A 22,495-nucleotide genomic window follows, 5' to 3' on the forward strand; every position below is an offset into this window, starting at 1 on the left:
ATACTACGTATCACATTCATTTTGCGACGCTACCGATAAAAATGTCATGTCAAAAATTAATGTGGTGCGAGTTTGTGCTAAATCCATGTTGCGACCATGGGTGTTTACGATAATCCAAGTTGAGTTGGGTTCCACTAGGGCCGAAAAATGTTGGGCGTAACTCTCTCTAGTACCTTTATGATTTATGACAACTCAACGCTGTATCGTATTGCCTAAAGTCCTATATAAAGAGAGAAGCGACATCGAATCCCCACCACAACTTTCAGTATCCAATTGAGTCCTCCACCGCCATTTTGGGACCGCTTACGTCATCAACTACCATTCGTATCATTCTGCAAACAGCTGTGGTCACAATATGGCTGCTCGTTTAGCCAATCAAGTATCAATCAGATTACCAATCAGAGCTTCGGACATCAATGTCGCTTCTCTCTTTATATAGGACTCTAGTATTGCCTGAGTTAAGTTAGACCTGCTCAGCCGATGTACAGTCGTGTTCATTATAGTTGAGACACTTTTTCTTAGATGCGTCTCTGAACACGCAACTATAACACGAGCTGAGAACATGATTGGTTCTTACTTGTGGATCCAACCAATTACGTTCGCCGCTCGATGAGCAAGGCTACATTCCAAAAACCATCGAAAAAAAAGTGTCGCAACTATAATGAACACGACTGTACAGTCGCTTTCATTATAGTTGCGACACTTTTTTTTAGATGCATTTCTGAACGCGCAACTATAACGAGAGATGAGAACGACTGCAGTTGTGGAGGTTAGCGCGAAATGTCAAACGTTGATATACAATGTGTCACAAAGAAAATTTGGGCACCTTGGAGGAAATATAAGATAAGTATACTCGCAAATATTTTTCAAATAAAGTTTATAAAAAAATATTCGCACATTTTTCGTATAGGATCGGCTTTGGTCTAATTGAGCTTTATATATTCATCATTACAGCAACGCGGCGATGAGCTGAGATGCTTAGATGTAGTTAAATAAATTATAACTATAATAAATATAAAAAATTAAAATTTTAAATATTTGTTACAGTTATAATTATAATTTATTTAACTACATCTAAGCATCTCAGATCATCGTTGTTGTAACAACGAATTTATAAAGCTCAATTAGACCAAAGTCAATACGGAAAATGTGTTATTTATTAATTAAAGCTAACTTTTTCTTATTTTTAGAAGGAGTAGAAGACACAAGGATGATACTGAAAGAAAGAGGTAAATAAGATTTTAGTTTAATTACGTAAGACGTAAGAAAAATTTTGTAATAAACATACAATTTATTATTTGCATAGGTATCACTTTAATTCTGGTCCATTGATGCAACAAGCACGCAACATTTTGAAACAGATGGATGGTAAAGTGATGAAGAATGAATTTGATATTCAAATTCTTGATTTATTGGCGAGTTCTTGGCCAGACAGACCACCAGTTGAGAAAAGCTGGAACTATTGAAGGTAATATTATTTTAGAGTATGCGGCTCTTTATATTTTATTATAATATTTATCTATTGCATTATTTCTTAAAAGGATATGAAGACTGGTTTATTAGAAGAAGGGAAAGCTACCTTACTCACGAAAATGTCTTTGAAAGAAGGGAAGCCAGATCCTGTCATATAGAGGATAAAATATTCGTTGCACCACCGAACTTATGACAAGTGATTTATTTATTCCAATTATGTTTGCACCCATTGCTTGTGCGACAGCATTGAAAATATTACATTCTCCATGGAGGTAAAAAATGATTATTTCAGTGTAATCTTTATCTTTATATATGTATACATAAATCTTTTCCATAACAATAACTGTATTACGTCCATTTGGTATTAAATCTCGCACATTGTTGACGCCAAATTAATTTACCTAAAAGCAACGCATGTATTAAGTTAGAAAAAAAAAAATATATATATATATATTTTTTTTTTCTAACTTAATACATGCGTTGTTTCTGAAAATGAAAATATATATTTCGTATTTATAAAGTCGTATAAGTGTAATACATATTATAGCAATTAGAGCACTGTGATTCGCTACGTTCACAAGATAGTTTTACATATAACATTGCATATAACAATTTTTGTAAGTACGTTAAAAATTTTGCGAGCAATAGGCCATTGCACGTTCGGAATGTTATCACTGGCTGTAAAGATCCAACCATAAGTTTGGTCTCTAGAATATCATCAATTGAATGCGAAATTGTATCGATTGAAATCGAAATTGTGCAGGAGCAAATTCTGGTAAGCTTATGCAAATCCAAATTCTTTGGTGCATTCGTAAGTCGCCTTGAGTAGATTTGTTCAGAGTTTATCATACGTCTCGTACACTGGCAAATCCAGTTGATTGAAACTGCAATTTAAAAATACAATTTTAGTCTTGTAATTTTATATCAATTTAATTTTAACTTATACACACATATGACAAGGTATTAAAACAATTTCTTTTTTCATATATTTACCAAATATGTGCAAATGAAAGCCTGTCTGTCAACTTGTCTTCTCTGTGAATTTGGAACTTTTGTATGCCATTCATGCCTTCTAACGCAGAAAACCTTGTAACAGCACTTTAGATGTACCAGTGATGAATTGTAAGAACTTCGAACAATCCGCTTGATTAAAACCTCACAATGCACCAGAACCATTGAATCTGTGAGTGGAAAAAAGATGGTATAATTCAAGTCTTTCAAACTTGAGCTAATACAAAATATCAAAACGTACTTATAAAAACGTAGCAGTGTATTTATGATAGTCAATATTTGCTTTAAGATCCTCCTTTAAGATATTTACAGTAGGCAAGCCACTGATCAATAGTTTAAGTTCTTGTTCATTAAATATGAAAATTGGTCGTTTAAGCATAATATCATAAAATCCTTCCAAGAACAGACCTGTAATTAGGAAGATTTAAAATATAAAAATAACGTAGAACGTGAAAACGTAATTAAACAAATAGTTAAAACAAACAATATCTTTCTACTTAATTTTGGAAAATTTACTTACTGCTTACAAATTGCTCCAGTCATTTTCATTTGACACATGAGCCTAATATATTCAAGTTTGGTCTTTTCCATAACAATAACTGTATTACATCCATTTGGTATTAAATTTCGCACATTGTTGACGCCAAATTAATTCACCTAGAAACAACGCATGTATTAAGTAGAAAAATATATATATATATTTTTTTTTTCTAACTTAATACATGCGTTGTTTTTAGGTGAATTAATTTGGCGTCAACAATGTGCGAGATTTAATACCAAATGGACGTAATACAGATATTGTTATGGAAAAGATTTATATATACATATATAAAGCTAAAGATTACACTGAAATAATCATTTTTTACCTCCATGGAGAATGTGATATTTTCAATGCTGTTGCACAAGCAATGGGTGCAAACATAATTGGAATAAATAAATCACTTGTCATAAGTTCGGTGGTGCAACGAATATTTTATCCTCTATGTGACAGGATCTGGCTTCCCTTCTTCCAAAGACATTTTCGTGAGTAAGGTAGCTTTCCCTTCTTCTAATAAACCAGTCTTCATATCCTTTTAAGAAATAATGCAATAGATAAATATTATAATAAAATATAAAGAGCCGCATACTTTAAAATAATATTATCTTCAATAGTTCCAGCTTTTCTCAACTGGTGGTCTGTCTGGCCAAGAACTCGCCAATAAATCAAGAATTTGAATATCAAATTCATTCTTCATCACTTTACCATCCATCTGTTTCAAAATGTTACGTGCTTGTTGCATCAATGGACCAGAATTAAAGTGATACCTATGCAAATAATAAATTGTATATTTATTACAAAATTTTTCTTACGTCTTACGTAATTAAACTAAAATCTTATTTACCTCTTTCTTTCAGTATCATCCTTGTCTTCTACTCCTTCTAAAAATAAGAAAAAGTTAGCTTTAATTAATAAATAACACATTTTCCGTATTGAATTTGGTCTAATTGAGCTTTATAAATTCGTTGTTACAACAACGATGATCTGAGATGCTTAGATGTAGTTAAATAAATTATAATTATAACTGTAACAAATATTTAAAATTTTAATTTTTTATATTTATTATAGTTATAATTTATTTAACTACATCTAAGCATCTCAGCTCATCGCCGCGTTGCTGTAATGATGAATATATAAAGCTCAATTAGACCAAAGCCGATCCTATACGAAAAATGTGCGAATATTTTTTTATAAACTCTATTTGAAAAATGTTTGCGAGTATACTTGTCTTATATTTCCTCCAAGGTGTCCAAATTTTCTTTGTGACACCTTGTATATCAACGTTTGACATTTCGCGCTAACCTCCACAACTGCAGTCGTTCTCATCTCTCGTTATAGTTGCGCGTTCAGAAATGCATCTAAAAAAAAGTGTCGCAACTATAATGAAAGCGACTGTACACCCAAGGACTTTGATTCTGTCCATGGGGAAATTTTCCAAACTGAGAAATCGCTATCTTTCTACATACAGTTCATGATTAACGTAACAACCAATAAGCTCTAGGCTGCGGGCCACTTAGCGCTTCAAACGCTACAGAGCATTCGTAGCATTAATATGGCTGGTCCATTTGACGCTTCCAATAGCTCTTATTACGTCATCAATACGTCATCGTTTTCGCTCTCGATTCGCTCTAACTGCCTCACCTCGGGAGATGGGTTAGCTGGAGCGTTTCAATATTTGGCGGAAAATTACGACTTGAGCCGTATTTCGATTCGCGCTCAAACCGCTGTTGGCTTCATCAATAATTTGTTTGGAGCCGTATTTGTGTTCATACATGTTTAAACATGATATATCAATTGACAATAAAAAGGAATTATTATCATTAACTTTCTTTGTTTCTGCTACGCGAGAAAAAATAAATTAAAATTATGACTTTACCTGAAATGACTCTTGAATTCCATAGCAGTGAGAGATGGGATAATACATTCTACATAACCTTCAATTTTAGGCGTTCTTCGTTTTCTTCGATTCATAACTCATTAAGCAAAATTCTATTTCTTCTTTCTCATCATCATATATATAAGATATTATATCGTTGAACGTATTATAATCATTTACTAAAATTGGAACTGATTCCATTATTAAATTTGGATAAACCGCGGCTAATTGATTCAAGTGCTACAACTGCTACAAACTGGTCCACTTGTGTAGTGATTGTAATATTGGTAACACTAGTGGACCGATCATAGCGTAGCGTTTAGAGGGTTAGCCGACAATTTCCCGAAAAATGGCCGCGATAATGTTGGTACCAACAAAAATCCCTAAAAAACGTGTTTTTATTTTTTATAGATTTGTAGCATTGTTCAAGTAGTAAGGCTGTGTTCCGTTTTTACTGGCAGTGCAGTAAATGTGACGTCATGACAGTACACTGTCACAACTGTTCCAATATTACTGCATTACTGCCAGCACTGCTATAGCATCGTATTTCGGAACAGCATAGTAGCCATATTGCACTGTAGCTACCTCACCTTGGAAGCTGCAGTAGTCACAGTGGCAATATGGCTACCATTCATGACATCATTGATGTTACTAGATGCTGTCGCAGTGCGCTGCGTACCAATAACGGAACGGATTTTTCAGTACTGGCAGTTATATCGGAACACAGCCTAAGTTCATCAGTTTACGTAACCTCATTGGCATATGTGCGCGCGTGGTGTTTAAAATAAGTATAACCATAATAAAGTAAATTATAAATATAAAGTATAAAATAGTAATGTTTTATTAAAATAAAACTAAATAAAGTAAAAACATAAAGTAAAAACATAAAGTAATATATATATATATATATATATATATATATATATATATATATATATACAGGGTGTCCCAGAAAGCTCGCATCCCATTTTAAGAGCGGATTCTTTGAAAAATTCTAAGAGGAAAATTTTAATACAAAAATGTCGAGGGTATAATGGTTTTCAAATTATTCAAATTATCGATAATTTATTTACATTTTTAACTATTAAAAATGTAAATTGGTAATTTAATTGATATAAACGCGATAATGTCAAATAGACATAATTTGATATGTCTGAATTCTACTTTATCAACATATTCTATCTTTTAATTTCATATTATCACATAAATTATCGATATTATTGATATGTTATCATAAAAGTTCTTATCATATAAACATGGTAATGAACTTATTTTGACAGCTGACCCAACGGCTATCGTAACATCTTGTTATTAAATTGATATTTTGTTGAAAACATTAATTGTGCATATGTAATGTACAAATATGTTTCCTATAGTAGTAATTTCTTAATATAAATGTCGTATTTATATGACATTGCGTATTTATATGACAACCGTCATATCAAATCAATGTCAAGAGGTATCTTTGTGGTACCTTTGTCATATCACCATGCCTGAGCGCGCGAAATGTCAGCTCAGTGATTCGTAAATTTTAATCGCGAATAATTTGAAAACCATTATGTCCTCGACATTTTTGTATTAGGATTTTCTTCTTAGAATTTTCCAAAGAATCCGCTCTTAAAATGGGATGCGAGCTTTCTGGGACACCCTGTATATATATAATTATATATATAATATATATATATATATATATATATATAATTGGACAAATAATTACATATATATTATATGGAATCATCATTGCAATAATTAAACAAATACAATATGTCAGATAAGTGTAGCTAGTATTCAAATAAAATAAAGATGAATTATTTATGTATTGACTGTAATTACATACATAGACGTTTTGATGAACCGATTCTTTTCTTTATTTTTTTTAGTTTTCCAGCTTTTCACGTAATCTGCTCAACAGAATGTTAATATCTGGGAGAACATTTTTCTGCGAATTAATAAAATTAGCAAATTCTGAGATTACTGGAGGAGGAGTGGAGACTACTCCAGGAGAAGTGTGTCCAAAGTAAAGCAAAAGTTAAAATTGTAACATTATTATCAGAATAGTCAAATATCTTTCACTAGCAGTGTGATGACAGATTGACAAATACAGGTTTGTAAAACTGATATAATTACCATATGGTAATTTTACTTTATGTTCTTACTTTATGTTTTTACTTTATTTAGTTTTATTTTAATAAAACATTACTATTTTATACTTTATATTTACAATTTACTTTATTATGGTTATACTTATTTTAAACACCACGCGCGCACGTATGCTAATAAGGTTATTTAAACTGATGGACTTACTACTTGAACAATGCTACAAATCTATAAAAAATAAAAACACGTTCTTTAGGGATTTTTGTTGGTACCAACATTATTGCGGCCATTTTTCGGGAAATTGTCGGCTAACCGTTTAAAGCGTAGCATTCAGAGCGTTCAGAAGTACTAATAACGTTTTTCATTGAGAAAACTAGTGCGCACTGAATGTGCACTTACTGCAGGTAATTGGGCGTTTCCGTTGGCACCGTCATCGCGCGAACCGAAACGTCCAATTGCCAGCGGCGAGTGCACACTCAGTGCGCACTAGTTTTCCCAATGAAAAACGCTATAAATGGACCGCAGCCCTAGTCGTTTCATGAATCATGAATTGCAAATATGTAGAAAGTGGTGACTTCTTGGTTTAGAAAATTTCCCCATGGACAGAATCAAAGTCCTTGGGTGTACAGTGTGTTGCATGATGCCTGGGGTACCGATTTTAAGGACCACGTTTCTTTCTTAGTTATTTTTACGTTCATGACCAAATGCTGCCGTCAACGATCACCGCAGCATTCAGTCATGAACATAAAAATAATCAAGAAAGAAACGTGGTCCCTAAAATCGGTACCCCAGGCATCAATGCAACGCACTGTACACCCAAGGACTTTGATTCTGTCCATGGGGAAATTTTCCAAACTGAGAAGTCACCACTTTCTACATACTCGCAGTTCATGATTAATGTAACGACTAGAGCTTATTGGTCGTTACATTAATCATAAACTGTAAGTATGTAGAAAGATAGCGACTTTTTAGTTTGAAAAATTTCCCCATAGACAGAATCAAATTCCATGGGTGTACTATGTAGAAATTTCATAATAGCTATTTGTATAAGTTTCTCATAAACCTCACACATAAATATTGCATCTTTTGAAGGAAATAATAAGCCTTCTTTATTTTTAATGGAAATCAAATCATGGTCGTAAGAATTTAGCTGGAGTTCTGTCAAAGCGTCGACACATTGTTCATAATTTTTTTTGTTTGTTAAAAAATGTACCGCAATGCCTGATATGTATGATATAATATTGTGGGAGCATTTCGTAATTAGCTGCGAGTTATTTTTATTACAATACAAAGCAATATCATATATTTCTAAGTTTTTATTATCACAATTTGATGCATCAGTTACTAATGTCTATTTTCCATTATTGGAGGTTTTATTTATCGTCGTAATTAAATTTAATCAAGAAGTATAATATATTTGTATTTGTATATAAAATATATATAAAATTGTATATAAAATATAATATATTTATATTTGATAATAAAATACAGTTTTCAGATGAATCTTTTTTTAATTCCATATGAAGCAAAATTTTTTTTATTGCACTTTGAAATTGCTTTAAACTACTTATTATTGGATCTAAATTGCTGTCTTATAATACTAAACATAAGTTTTAAATGATCTTGACTTAATTTGTAAGGGCAAATATATTATAACAATGAATTTGGTTTTTTGCAACGCATAATCCTATTAAACATTTAATTGAAATACAAGAACCCAAAAATCTAGCGTTTCTACAAAAAGTAATGAGCATCTTTTTATATAAACTTTCTTTTAAATTGGAAATATATTCAAAACATTTATTTAATTTTGCATACATAATGTTTCTATTTCTAAAATTAATTCGTACTTTATAATCGTACTGTTTTATATTTCGACTATTCTACGCAGTCCACCGATTGAGCACGAGGTCTAAACTTAACTCAGGCAATACGATACAGCGTTGAGTTGTCATGAATCATAAAGGTACTAGAGAGAGTCGCGCCTAATATTTTTTGGCCTTACTGGAAACCAACTCAACTTGAGTCGTGAACACCCTATAAGAAAGAACAGTAGGTCGACTCCGTCATAAAGCACGGCGAAAGTTGTTCTTTGCGCATGACCAAATCGCACAACCAGTAATATGGCGATTAAGTTCTGATTGGACGATCCCAGCATATGGCGTCATTAACCCGACTCAGATTAAGGCTGCGTTCCGATATACACTGCAAGTACTAAAAATCTATAGTTCACGTTACGTATACTATAGATTTTCAGTACTGGCAGTGAATTTCGGAACGCAGCCTAAGTTGAACCACTGCGCTCGCAAACGCTATTGGATCCACGCACAACCAGCAACATGGCTATTTTGTAGTCATCATATCAAAGGTGCCGACACCGAGTCGACCTACTGTTCTTTCTTAAGGCGCAAGTTCACGCAGCGAATAAAAGTTGGCGTTTTACCCCGTCTCCATCAATTTGGCGAATCCAGCGAATAAACGCTCAAAGTTCGACACAATGTCAACTTTTAGCGACTAAACGCTGGCGTTTACCCCTTCTTCACCAATTTTCATCAATTTGGCAAATTCAGAGGATAAATGCTCAAAGTTCGACACAGTCCAACTTTTAGCAAAACGACGCTGAAATTTAAATATTACATTCCAAATTAATTACCTTCCAAAAGTGAATATATAAGAAAAAAATTATGACTGAAAGGTTAAATCAATCAACATCATCTGAAAATACAAACGAAGTTAATATATATTATATACATATAGTAAGCATACTTTTAGGCTAGGTTGCTTTTTGTTTTTTATTTATGTTAGATAGTTTTATTTGTTATATTGTGTTAATAACTGTGTTTTTTATATTGTAGGAAATTCTGTTATACTTCTGTTATACCCTCATATACTTGTGGTGTGTGCAAAACAATTGTTTGTACCATACAAGAAAGTGAAGAAATATATCGGCACTCTTGTGGAGGGATGAATGTTACATAGATAAAATTTCATATTATTTTTGTATCCTAAAAGCGGTAAATACATTAGTAACAATTTCGGCCCGATGCAAAAAAAAACTGTGCTCATTACGATTTACAAAAATCGGAGCTACCCAAAACTTTTTTTTTATATCTATTTCTTTTTCTTTTTTTAACAAATACATTGCAGCAGTTATACGTCTAATTTCAACAATAACCGCCCCTGTGCGTTTATAATATTTTACATACTCGATATATTGATTATAATATTCCAACTCCATTTTTGCGGTTATGTCAGATTATGTACTTAGCAATTGCCGCTTTTAACGCTGCTTTGCGTTGCGGTGGAGTTGGGTGGAGTAAGGGTAAAACGCCAGCTTTTATTCGCTACATGAAAAGGATAGAGGCGATAGCGTTTAGCTTTTTAATGCTGCTTAGCGTTGCAATTGAGTGGGGGTAAAACGCCAGCTTTTATTCGCTGCGTAAAATTGCACCTTTATACCATGGTAGAAGTAGATATGGTGTGCGCAGTTTGCAAGCGTCTCTCTCTAATTCTTTGCCCTCTCACTTATTTTTTGACCGTATGTCCCCACGTGTACCAACCTTGTTTAACTCCGTAAAGTTGCTACAACCGAATATGGTTGTTTTCGTTGCACGCACGTCATTTAGTATTCTATCGGTCTCTTTTTATCGTATACGTGCGTGAATGTCGTACGATTGCACTTATCGTGTAATTATAATAAAACGTACATTAGATTCGACATAAAAAACGTATGGAAGATGTCGATAATTTTGAAAAGAAAATGTTAAGACTCATCTCCACGATGCTAAAACTCGGTGCAACTTTTCGGGCTGAGAACTGTGTGATCAATTAGCTTGTCATTTTTCCGTAAAAGCTAAACATTGATTGGTTATAATCTTTTCGATCTGAGTACTCGGACCAATTTCTAGCCATTTCTAGCATCGCGGGCTTTTATAAATAAACTTTTGCATAGTAATCAAAGAATATCGTAATATTCCGTTTGTTTTCTGTTCCTGAACTCTCTAAATAAGTGTAAACTTAAAATGAAATAGATAGATGTTTCAAAGTTAGCGAAAGCAAGAAGGAACGTTCCAGTGCAGTCTAGTGCAGGAATAGAAAACAAGCCTATTATTACAATTTCTAAGAGCTGGTTTCAAAATCTCCTGTTTGTGACCAGTTCAGTACCAATTGTAATTGATTATTTCTGGTCAATTTTATTTAACGACAACTACGATATGTAAGATAATAATAAAATATATAAATGTAATGTAAGTGAGCAATTGGCTCACTCGGTATAAATTTCAAATCGGCCGCCACTGCGGTGGCGTTGTCAGCGTATTATTGCCTGCGTATTGCTTGCCTGATTGGCTGCGTGGGTCACGTGACCTTCTGTCTCGTGCCCCAATTGGTTTTGCAAACCACGTGAGACGTATACCGCCATGCGATTGGTCCTGCGAGGCTCACTAGCGCGCCCCTGCGGTCTCTCTCGTGGGTGTATCATCGCAAGCATCAGACTCGTCGAAGCTCTCGTTAAGTGCGGCATGGCCGCCACGTTTTTCTGTACACGACCGGTGAATAAAGTCGGTTCTGCCATTGTACTCCTGGTGCGCAGTTAATTCCAGTTACCCTCCTTTCCGTCGGTACTTCCGGCTCCTGACACACGAGGGATCGTGACGAGATATTTCCTTTCCTAATATTTTCCGGCTCGCACGTTCTCCTCTCCTTTGTGAGGCGGGATTTTGAAAACCTTCCGGCCCGCTCTTACAGTAAGATAATATTAAAAGAAAAAAACTAATATAATAAAAGATAATAATAAACGACTTTTATTTATATGAAAGAAACTCTGATATATTTAAACCAATGGTTTCGTGCTCGTGTTATAAATCACAGATTAATTATAGGCCGTAAACGAGCAAGACGGTTGTTAAATTATAAATTAATTTATTAAAATCTAAAAAGATTGCGAGTAAGGAACGTTTTGGTCTTACTTGACTTTTTTCAGCCGTAACATTAACATTAATTTATCATTTTTTTGAACATATTTTTTATTTATTTTTCTACTCGTATATAAGTATGAGTTTGTACCAAACAATAATTATAATATTTCATCAAGAATGCATTGATAGTATTCGGTATTTTCTTTAATAAGTATAATTATTTTGTGTATTACATAATTTTCTTGAGAAAAGTAGTCATGAAAATTTATAAAGCATTTTTTAACAATTTTACTAATATAAATTAATTCATCAGAAGAATACATTATTAGGTACTCTTTCAGAGACATAATGATATGTATCACGTATCAGAGAAAAGGATACAACAAATATATAGCAGGGTATGACAAAGATGCAATCAAAACAGTTGTAGTAACTTGATATCATCAAACATTTAGTTTTTCGTAGTTGGCAGACTTGGGGACTTACGGTCTCTCGATGCGAAAAAGGGGCGTGGTTTGCGAATTTCGCGCACATCATAGGCTTGTTTTCTATTCCTGCACTAGACTGCACTGGAACGTTCCTTCTTGCTTTCGCTAACTTTGAAACATCTATCTATTTCATTTTAAGTGTACACTTATTTAGAGAGTTCAGGAACAGAAAACAAACGGCATGTCTACTTCCACCATGCTTTATACTGTGACTGAGGGCCACTTTCACCAACGTCGATTAACTTATAGCGTTTTCGATTGGGATGCACTGGCTGCACTCAGTGTCAGGCGCGTGTTCGATTGGCAGTGCCAATGCGCACTTGGCTAGTGTCACGTGTTCGTTTGAACGCACGACACTCGCATAATGCGCACTCAGTGGCACGAGATATTTTGACTGTGCCAGTTCAGTGCACTGGATGCATGCAAGCATTAGTGCATTATTGTGGGTGACACTCTTTTGGACACAGCACGATTGGACACCAACCAATCATCTTGACTTATCTAACCAAACCAACGGAAAAACTCTAGGTATCAGCCGCTGTGAGTTGTGGTGTCCAATCGTGCGGTGTCCAATCGTGCGCACCCCCATTATTGTAAGCAATAACAAAATTTCAAATTTGAAAAAATGAGCAATCCGGATTTGGATCTTTTTAATATTTTGGAGACATTTTTGGAATCTTCTTCTAGTTCAAGCAAAAAAGAAGAAATATTTGCAATTTTCCGAACTAGAAGAAAGATTCCAAAAACTGTAAATTATGTAGCATGTGGGAAAAAAATGGATAATGACACCGTAAGTGTTATATCTTTTATACAAGTACATCGATTTTATACCTTTTTTAAAATATAATTAATTACTTGATGTAATAAAATAGCATTTTTTTAATGATTATATCCCACATAGCACGTAATATTGCAGTGATATCATAGCAATATCACTTTTACATTGCAATATTACAAATGAAATATTGCAGAAATATCACGAAATATTACTGTGATATCACAGTAATATCAAAATGTCCGCGAAAACGCATCACAGTAATATTACTGTGATATTTCATAGTAATATTACTGTGATATTTCACAATATTTCTGTGATGTTTATGTGATATTTAAATAATATTGCAAGAAATTAAATAAATAAATTATTTCAATTTATTTTATTTTTATTCTTAATATTATTTTCATATTGTTACATGTAATATATATTAAACATAAAAAAATAATTATATTTATTAAAACAGAATACAATAATGTAAACGTAATAAATGTTTAATTTACAAAAAAAAATTTCTTGTATCCTTTTTCATTTTTGTTAAAAAAGATTCAATTTGAATTATAATTTTAATTTATGTTCAAGATTAAATAACAATACAAAATATTATTTACATGTAAAAATATAAAATTTTATATGGAACAGCGTTCCACACGTACCCCTTAAAAAAAAATTGATAAACTTGTTTCAATAAACTGATTACTAATCAGTAACTGACAAAATATAATCAGTTACTAATCAGTAATCAGTTTATTGAAACAAGTTTATCAACTTTTTTTTCAGGGGACGTTACATTGGGAAAAAAATTAGAACAAGTATTCGTTTCCAAATTACAACAAGCAACGATTTTCTTTATAATTTCACTGAAGTGTGAGCTAGTGAGTCGTGGTGAGCCGGCCCGGTCGGCCGGAGTGGCGTCTAGATATAACACCTGTGGCTGCACTTGACTCACGAGAAGGTCTCCAGCGGCGCGGCCACCTAGCGATGGTGCCAGCACTCACTTGTTTGCGTGGAGTCTTATACACACGGCGGGACCGCATAGCGGCTGTGCACGCGCTCGCTTGTTTCGTCGTATGTTGTGACGATCGGTGACCGAGCCGCAACATTATATACATACATATAATTAATGAACATTGTAAAATACCTAATTAATGATAGAATATATATAATCATATTTTTTAATAAAGTTGAAAAAAAAGTGAAATCTAAAGAAAAATTTGTTGGAAATTTAATATTTTAATTAACTTGAAAAACCTTTTACTGTGGTGTATAATAGTCTAATCAATATTAATGAATAAACTATTTCACAAAATAATGTACCGATCAGTAAATATTAAATGACGTAAAAATGTATATTTTTTTAAAAACTTCTAAATATACTTTGAAATATTTATTGCCAAGTGAATAATAAATGTGTATTAACAAAACTTATTGTAAACATTTTTTTTTAAATTCCTCATGATAAAAATTTTTAAAAATTAAAATCAATTTTGTGCTCCTGTAAAAATTATAAATGGCAATAAGACAAATACAAAGGTTTTTTGTAATTTTTTAATAAAATCAGTATTGATCGAGTTGTAAAGCAATAATTAAATTGATAGATTACATAGAAGAGCGTACATTATAGTTTATACATATATACAGTTTAAGGAATAAACTAAGTAAACATCTAAACTAATAATAAAGTTAATTAATTTTTTTTCTTAACATTTACTTTTATTCCACGAAAGGGTAAAGACATAATTATTTTATTTGTAAGTTGATTTCTTCTATAGAATACCAAAATTACCAAGAATATTAAGGATACTAAAAATATCGAAATTAATCAAAGAGATACTGACGTTGCATTAATAAGACATAATAAAAACGTCATTTGACATTACCTTGTTCTTTGAAATTAAATATTGCAACAATATATTGCAATGATATCATTGGAATATTTTAATGTTATTATCACTGTGTAATATCACAATAATGTTTCTGTGATATTTCTGTGATATCAGTGGAATATTTCAATGTCATTATCACTGTGTAATATCACAGTAATATTTCTGTGATATTTCACAGTAATATGTAATATTTCTGTGATATTGCAATGATTCTGTGATATCACAGAAATATTACGTGCTATGTGGGATACTATTTAATTACATATAGTAAAAATCATTACTTACTAAGCACGAAATTACTTTTTCGAGGTTACTTTTTTTCTTTTTCGCGTGATTTATTATAATTAACTCAACTTGACACTTGCACTGAAAATTTGGGCGTGTTCTTTTGCATTTGCACTATTCAGTGCAACTCATGAAACTTGTCCAGTTTTGGCGTGAATTGAGTGCGCACTGGTGCGCACTAACTTTTTCCCAATCGAAAACGCTATTAATCGCTGATTAGTCTATCGGAATTGACCAATCATATTTGTCGTTAAGTAAAAACGACAAATGCAATTAGTCAATTCCGATAGACTAATCAGCGATTAAGTTAATCGGCGTTGGTGAAAGTGGCCCTGAGAGGGACTAGAGTCCCTAGAAGTAGAGAGTCTGGACATCTCGGGGTTCCACGTGATTGGATACACGTGATTGTGCACCTAAAATGGCAGCACCAATACGGATCCCTGTTTAATCCTCTTTAGCCAATGCGATAACAGCATACAACACGTTCAAGTGCACTCAACGATAAATATACACACACATAAAGCTCACGTACATACACTGACATAATCATCACCGACATTTTAGGAACAGATGTCCAGACTCTCTACTTCTAGGGACTCTAAGAGGGACTTGTAAAGAGTCCCCTCTGATGTCGCCAACTAAAACTAGAATTTTTTACCGTCGTGCTCATTACTGCCAACTTAAAGTAGCCAGTAGTTTAGTCTTTACAGTTCTGTACACCCAAGGACTTTGATTCTGTCCATGGGGAAATTTTCTAAATTGAGAAGTCACCACTTTCTACATACTCGCAGTTTATGATTAATGTGACGACTAGATTTTATTGGTCGTTATGTTAATCATAAATTGTAAGTATGTAGAAAGATAGCAACTTCTTAGTTTGGAAAATTCCCCCATGGACAGAATCAAAGTCCTTGAGTGTACACCCAAGGACTTTGATTCTGTCCATGAGGAAATTTTCCAAACTGAGAAGTTACGACTTTCTACATACTCGCAGTTTATGATTAATGAAACGACTAGGGCTTAAGGGCCTCGCACATGAAACGCATAACATAACATAAGCATAACATAAGACCTATGGGCCAATGAGCATCCAGCATAAAATCGCCTTATTGATTTATTTAACATTTTCATTACTCCATTAGTCTTAAGGGCCTCGCACATAAAATGCATAACATAACATAAGCACAACATAAGACCGTTGGGCCAATGAGCATTCAACATAAAGTCGCCATATTGATTTACATAACATTTTCATTGATCCGTCGGTTTTATGTTGTGCTTATGTTATGTTATGCATTTCATGTGCGAGGTCCTTTATTGGTCGTTAATCATGAACTTTAAGAGGATGCTAAAGTACCACGAATTACCGACATTTACAGTGCATTAAATATCTTTGGATTGGCTTTACAGAATCACAAAAACTTTTTTTAGAATTGAAATATGCGTAAAAAGAAAGAGTGCTCAGGTCAATTTTATAAGAAAATCGAACAAAAATTTAATAAATCATTAAAAAGTCACTCGTATAGCCGTCACCTGAGGTTAACTTTACCTTAATACAGAAGTTGTGTAGCTCGTGCGTACAAAATGATAGTAGAGCACCCTTCATAAAACATGCACGAATAACACTGACCTCACAAAATTACGATTGAACGCCTAACAAAAAAGATACGCTAATGTGCTTTTACCACATGCATGTTTCGCTCAGCGAAACCGAACTGTCATAAACAGAGCAATATGGAGCCCTACAGTAGTTGATAGGACTTTTCGCAGATGGCGAAATAATAAAAAAACAAAGATAGATCTATGCAATGGACAAAGAACAATAGCCTGGTCTTGCTCGATAAATAATCTGCAGTGATCTGTAGGACCGACGTCGAGGAAGTTCTTCTGTTACTTTAGCATCCTCTTAAGTATGTAGAAAGATAGCGACTTCTCAGTTTGGAAAATTTCTCCCTGGACAGAATCAAAGTCCTTGGGTGTACACCCATGGAATTTGATTCTGTCCATGGGAAAATTTTCCAAACTAAGAAATCGCTATCTTTCTACATACTTACAGTTCATGATTAACGTAATGACCAATAAGCTCTAGTCGTTATATTAATCATAAATTGCGAGTATGTAGAAAGTGGTGACTTCTCAGTTTAGAAAATTTCCCCATGGACAGAATCAAATTCCATGGGTGTACACTCATTATTTAAAAAAGGTTGAATAGATATATTAAATAAATTTTATCGTGCAGCATTAAGTAATTATAAAGACTTAAAGTTTCCCGTAGGGGTCTGGAGTCGTTTCGGGGCCTCCCGAGGCTGTGCGACGACTCTAGATACAGGAATTGGCGTTCCTGCGGTTTCCCGAGCTCGCTAGGGGTCTGCGGTCTTTCATAGACCGTAGATTCAGGGACTTCAGCCACCCTGGCGCCCGAGCTAACACACCGTAATCCATCACGCGCTGAAATTACGTGCGGGATGGACCGGGGACCTTGGCTTCACCGCCCGGGTCGCGAGGAGTCAACCTCTATAAAAAATCAAGGAGGCGGCGTCTGAGTGTCGTGTTTCCGCGCCTCAGACGCCATGGTGGTGTGTACTATGTTTAATGTACGGTGTTCGTCGCGGCGGGGGGTCGGGTCGTCTTCTCCTTGCGGAATCCTGGGGCGATCTTCTGGTTTGTGGCTAATCCCGCGTGTTGACCCGCTGGTTGTCGATGGCCCCGGCTAGTCCGGGTACATCGACACCGGGCTTTCGAGCCTAGGAGCAACCCGTACACCGGCACGGCTGGCGTTTCCTCTCGGGGATGTTCCTCGTTAGCGCGGGGGCATCGTCGTGGGGGGCGCTGGTTCTCGCCGAGGCTGCCGATCGGGGGATCGTTCTGGGTGCCTGCCGGGATCGGGGGTCCCGTCTGTTCGCCGCAGTCCATTGTCTGATACGCATCGATCGTGGGTCATCCCGGGTGTGCGTTTAACCGCGTGCACTTAGGTTTTGTTTTCTGTTCTTCCCTGGTCGGCGCGTGTGATGTTTGTTTTGTCCATTAGGTTCGCCTCGGGTCGGTGGTCCCCGAACGCCGACCCGCAGTACCCCTCGGGGCGAGGGTGGGGTTCCCCTCGCGAAACAATACCCCACTTATGAATATATGGACAAGGATAACGATAACTTACCGCGCAGGGGGGGTCGGATACCCCAGGTTAGGTTAGGTTAGGCAAGGGGGGACTAGTGTCCCGGGTGCCCCCTTGTCGATATCAATCGACGGGCTGTCACGCGGGATGCCCACAGGCTCCGCCGACGAACGGGCTAGTGTGGAGGTTGATGTTTGTAATCGTCTTGGTGCGTCGCGGGAGTCGCGCGGGGGGATGCTCCTGCAGATGCGGGAGCGCCTCGGGCCTGAGGCTCGCGATGCAATCGATCGATTCCTCGTCCTCGAGCAGCTCGAGGAAGAGCTGTCCGAGGAGGAGGAGTCCGAATGGGAGGGGGGGAATTTACGGGGGGGTCCTCTTTCTCTTCAGAAGAACAGGGGGAGGGATATGCCTCCCTCAGTGAATTAACACCAGAGGAGAAGGCACGCTGGGCCGGAGCCCCGACCGAGTCCGCAGGGGAGGACTCGATCCTGCTGGCCGACGGTCGTCGCAAGACGGGCGGCGGTCGGCAGGATTGTAGCGCCACAGGGTCCACGTGGATCCGATTTTTTGAAGTGGTGGTCTTCGCACCACCACCAAGTGCAAAAGAGGGATCGACGCCGATCCGTGTCCGTGGGGGAGCTTCGGACGAGGAGGACCTCGCCGACCCGCCTCGAAGGAGGCGGCAGGGGCTTTCTCGGCTCGATGCTGAGCCCATGGACGTGGATCGGCGAGAGGAGGAGGAGGAGCCGATGGCCGGGAACCCCCTGGAGCCGGTCATCGATTTGGACGAGTCGGAGGGCCGTGTCCGTGTCCCGGATGTTCTGGGAAACGGGACCGACCTTCCGACTCACGTTAGAAGTAGGCGCGCCCGTGGCCGACCCCGTTTGGACGGGAGTGGACCCTTCAGGTCCCCCTCCCCATTGTCCGACGGGGCGGACGCAGAAGACCGGCTCCATGGGGTTCCCTTGGAGCGATTTAGGGTCCACCGACTCAGAGTTAACGTCATCCGGAGCTCTGAGTCGGAGGGAGAGGGAACGGGGGAGAATGATGCGCGGCCTCGGCAACGCATCAGGATCCCCCCGACCCTGTTTACGTCGGATCAACGCCGGTATGTCGACCGGCAACTGGGGGTGATCTCCCGGAGCACAACCACGGACCTGGCCGGTCTGGCCGATGGTTGGTTCCGGGAGGTCGAGGGGGCTAGAAACAAGGCCTCGACGGGTTGCCCACTGTCGGGCAACCTGTCGGGGCGTATTAAACTGAACACGGCTCCTCGACCGGGGAAGAGGGCTCCCCCTCCTCCGCAGCGGGAGGAGAGTGGAGCCTCGGAAGAAGATCGGCGGCTGACTCCTCCGCCTCCCACCCCGCCCGGCGCTCAGGCCGAGGATGGTGGAGTGGCGGGGGGGCCAGTGGCCGATATAGACATGGAGGAGACCCTTCCCGTGGCGGAGGCCTCAGCCGATGAGGCCTTCATCACGGGAGTGATAGTGATATCGTCGGAGTCGTCCGGAGCATCAGGGCTCCGGACGAGTCCGCCGACTAAAAAGAGGTGCGAGGCGCTCGACAGTTCGAGCGCCGCGCACCTCTCCCAGGCGAAGGTGGTGCTCGAGCCCCTCCCTCTCCCGCAACGGGAGAAGCGAGTGGGACGAGACTCGAGCACGCCTCTCAGAAAGGCGTTGAGACCCGAGGAGAAGAAGGCGTTGACGCCTTCTCCCCCGGGGTCGCCTATCTTCGGAGATAGGGCCGCGAAGTGACTCCCCAGGGGGGGGGGTCATTACGCGACCCTGGGCCTCGTTTCCGGCTGCCCCTGCGCTCGGGGATGCCCAGGAGACGAGGACCCTGGCTGTTGGGCCGCCCGATGAGTAGGGGTCTCCGCTCATCCGACGTGCCGGCCGCGCGAGGATAGGAGGTAGGCCCGGTCGGTCCCCTCGGGGCCACTGGACCTTGGGTAGGGGGTTGGCGCGGAACGGGTAAGTTCGGCGCTCGCCTCCTGCCCTAAAGGAGCGCGGGGTGGCGTGCGGTGTTTTTCACGGCGCTACCCCGGGGTGGACAAGGTGGCGGCTGACGTATCTCGGCCGCCGCCCTGGCACGTCCTCTCCCAACCTGACGAACTGGCGCGTCGGGGGGCTCACGCTCCGACCCCCGGGGGAAGGCTACTGATGAAATAGCGTACTGCTGGCCGGGGCCTTCCTTCGATCTGGGGCGAGGTGGCTCGGTGAGGTTTTTAGTTGGTAGGCGGGTTAGGGCGAGCCTGGTCGCTGAAATTACGTGGCCGGGTTAGCACGGTCCTGACTCGAGTCCAACACTGTCAGGTCTAGCCAATCTGTCGTGCCATGAGCATTTCCCTCATCGTACAAAAAAAAAAGACTTAAAGTTACTTCGATACAAATTGAAATATAAATCTCAGACCTTATATTAAACTATTTGATATCAGAGTAAATAAACAAATAGTCTTCAAAAATTGAAATTAATTATTGGTTTTCTTTAATGACTCGGTCGATTTCATTTCACTTGTCAAATTTAATTATCGATGTAAAATCCTTAATTTCCTTAATTTCCTTGGATGCACACTTATTTCATCCTTAAAATATATATACAATTACAAGGAGTATAAATATATATACCATAAATATATACAGGGTGTCCCAGACCAATGTATAAAGATTACTACAGAGAGGTAGAAGGGATCGAAATTAATCAAAAAGTCTAATAACAATTTGCGATATTTGCAATAATTTTCGTGTAATAAAATATTAAAGTCAGCCGAATAAGAGCGCGCGGAGAGGAAAACGGTTGGTCGTCTGAGCCGTAAGACCGCCCGGCTCCATGCGGTGCGGTGCCAAGCTATCCTTTCCCTCGCCACGCGCCACTTACCGTCGCCTACAATCGGGTCGCAGTGGGCGGTCCTACGGCTCAGATGAACAACCGCTTGTCTTTCCGCGCGCTCTTATTCGGCTGAACTTAATATTTTATTACTCAAAAATTATTGCAAATATCGCAAAATGATATTAGACTTTTTTATTTATCTTGATCTCTTCTACCTCATCGTGATAATTTTTATACATTGGTCTGGGACACCCTGTATACAGTTAAAAAGAGTATAAATTAAACAGTATCTAATGTTTTCAAAATTTCATTTAAATTATTAATACTCAATACTTTAATATATCTTGAAAAGCCATACTTTTCTTATATTCCACGAAATCCGCGTGTACACCCGTATATTTGAACCTGAGCAGAGCTGCTTTACGCAGCCGGACCATTCTATCACTCTCTTCTGACCACCATCGACATGGGGAATGACCCGTGTAACTGTTTGCATGTTTCTTCACATCCTTACCCGGAGAAGGTGAGGCACAGGACACCGCATTTTCTATAATAGTAACAAAGGATGAGTATAAAACTATAATTTCCGACTTTCCGCGCACGGATCAGCTTTCGGTGCTAGACCGCGAAAATGGTTCGACGCGGGAGAAAGGAAGGCCGGCGGTGCGGTTGAAATACTACACGCGAGTTTCGGTTTGAATGTAGTGACATATATTTGGCCAATTTACAGGACAGACGCTATGTACACGATAATATATACAGGTATTGGTACGATACGTAGCCAGATCTTACAGTGGTATACCGGTGCAATCTTGCGCAGGCGCGGTCTACGGCCAGCGTGCCGTGTTTCGTGACGCGGTAGGCGGGTGGTCGGGTGGGTTCCGATAGCGCACATCCCGATAGCACACAAACCACTCACAATGGCAGATGCCTAGAGATTTTCCGTAGGTTGGGTTAGATAAGTCAATATGATTGGTTGGTGGGCTATCGGGATGTGCGCTATCGGCACCCACCCGGCGTGGTCTCACGGTACGGTCCGCGGGCTAGCCGTCGTGTCGCGGTTCTCGTGAGCGGGCCAAATTTCCGCGCGGTATGGCGGCCACGATGGGATCGTCGCAGGTGGGCTGGACGCGCAGCACCCTGTCAAGTAACTTGACCCGGGACCCCGAACACGGCGGTCGCGGTTTTCGTGGGTGTCGCGTAGCGAGGAGGGTA

The 22,495-nt window shown here is 38.4% G+C and overlaps 2 long non-coding RNA genes across 5 annotated transcripts; one reads left to right on the top strand and one right to left on the bottom strand.

The window, feature by feature from the left end:
• The first annotated feature begins 615 nt into the window (after positions 1-615).
• LOC120358005 lies at positions 616-10,985 on the top strand. Its single transcript, XR_005574984.1, has 3 exons — positions 616-678; positions 10,303-10,306; positions 10,708-10,985. It is a non-coding gene; the product is annotated as an uncharacterized LOC120358005 (long non-coding RNA).
• Positions 1,939-3,392, bottom strand: LOC120358004. Of its 4 annotated transcripts, none has more exons than XR_005574981.1 (4): positions 3,351-3,392; positions 2,726-2,892; positions 2,467-2,654; positions 1,939-2,357 (listed from the first exon to the last, which is right to left on the bottom strand). It is a non-coding gene; the product is annotated as an uncharacterized LOC120358004 (long non-coding RNA). The 4 variants fall into 4 exon arrangements; XR_005574982.1 differs by lacking the exon at positions 3,351-3,392 and adding an exon at positions 3,005-3,107; XR_005574980.1 differs by lacking the exon at positions 3,351-3,392 and having other exon boundaries at positions 1,942-2,357; positions 2,726-3,102.
• Positions 10,986-22,495: the final 11,510 nt, after the last annotated feature.

This window comes from Solenopsis invicta, chromosome 6, assembly GCF_016802725.1.
Source record: "Solenopsis invicta isolate M01_SB chromosome 6, UNIL_Sinv_3.0, whole genome shotgun sequence".
NCBI lineage: Eukaryota > Metazoa > Arthropoda > Insecta > Hymenoptera > Formicidae > Solenopsis > Solenopsis invicta.